Raw genomic sequence first — 1,122 nt, forward strand, 5'->3', positions numbered from 1 at the left:
GGGTTTCACCATGTTGATCAGGATGGTCTCGATCTCTTGACCTCGTGATCCACCCGCCTCGGCCTCCCAAAGTGCTGGGATTACAGGCTTGAGCCACCGCGCCCGGCAGCATCAAACACTTTTAAGGTTAACAAAATATATTGCTATTTTTCACAAAAGAAATGCACATTTATTGTTTAAAAAAAAAAAAAAGGAAAAAAAGGAGAAGAAAATAATTGTCAAAACCACTTATAGATAGCCACTGTTAATTTGGGGGTGTATTAGACTTCAGGTTTTAAAGTAAAAGTCTGTGTGTGTATGTCTCTCTCTCTCTCTCTCTCTGTGTGTGTGTGTGTGTGTGTGTGTGTACTTTTTGAGACAGGGTCTCATTCTGTTGCCCAGGATGGAGTGCAGTGGCACAGTAATGGCTCACTACAGCGTCCACCTCCTGGGCTTAGGTGATTCTCCCACCTCAGCCTCCTGACTATCTGGAACTACAGATGTGCACCACCACTCCCAGCTAATTTTTGTATTTTTGTAGAGACAAGGTTTTGCCATGTTGCCCATGTTGAACTCCTGGGATCAAGCAATCCTCCCTCCTTGGCCTCCCAAAGTGCTGGGATTTCAGGTGTGAGCCACCGCGCCTGGCCTATTACTGATATACAAAGATTGTTTTGTATATTGTTTTCACTTAATAATGAGCATCTTTCCGTAACAGCAAATATCCATCTGCTTCCTCTTGAATGACTGCATAATACACGATTTGTCTCATCACATATTAAATCAATATCCTATAGTTGGACATTAAGGCTATTTCCAATTTTTTACTTTGTAAATATAACCACTGTGGACCTAATTAAAAGCTAAATCTTTGTGCACATCTTTCAAATAACATTCCCAGAAATTTCTCCCTAAAAATTGGATGTCTGCAGTCAGCAAAGTCCACAAATCCTAAATCAGGCAATCAAAAAAGTCAAGGTCAGTTCTTAAGAGAGAATTTGGGGGCAGGGAACGATGGCTTATGCTGTAATCTTAGCACTTTGGGAGGCCGAGGTGGGCGGATCACCTGAGATCGGCAGTTAGAGACCAGCCTGACCAACATGGAGAAAACCTGTCTCTACTAAAAAGAGAGAGAGAGGGAGA

The 1,122-nt window shown here is 42.4% G+C and overlaps 1 pseudogene; it reads right to left on the minus strand.

The window, feature by feature from the left end:
• LOC108315410 overlaps positions 1–1,122 on the minus strand; it is a 12,104-nt pseudogene that overhangs the window by 6,581 nt on the left and 4,401 nt on the right.

Source organism: Cebus imitator, unplaced genomic scaffold (assembly GCF_001604975.1).
Source record: "Cebus imitator isolate Cc_AM_T3 unplaced genomic scaffold, Cebus_imitator-1.0 Scaffold171, whole genome shotgun sequence".
Taxonomy (NCBI): domain Eukaryota; kingdom Metazoa; phylum Chordata; class Mammalia; order Primates; family Cebidae; genus Cebus; species Cebus imitator.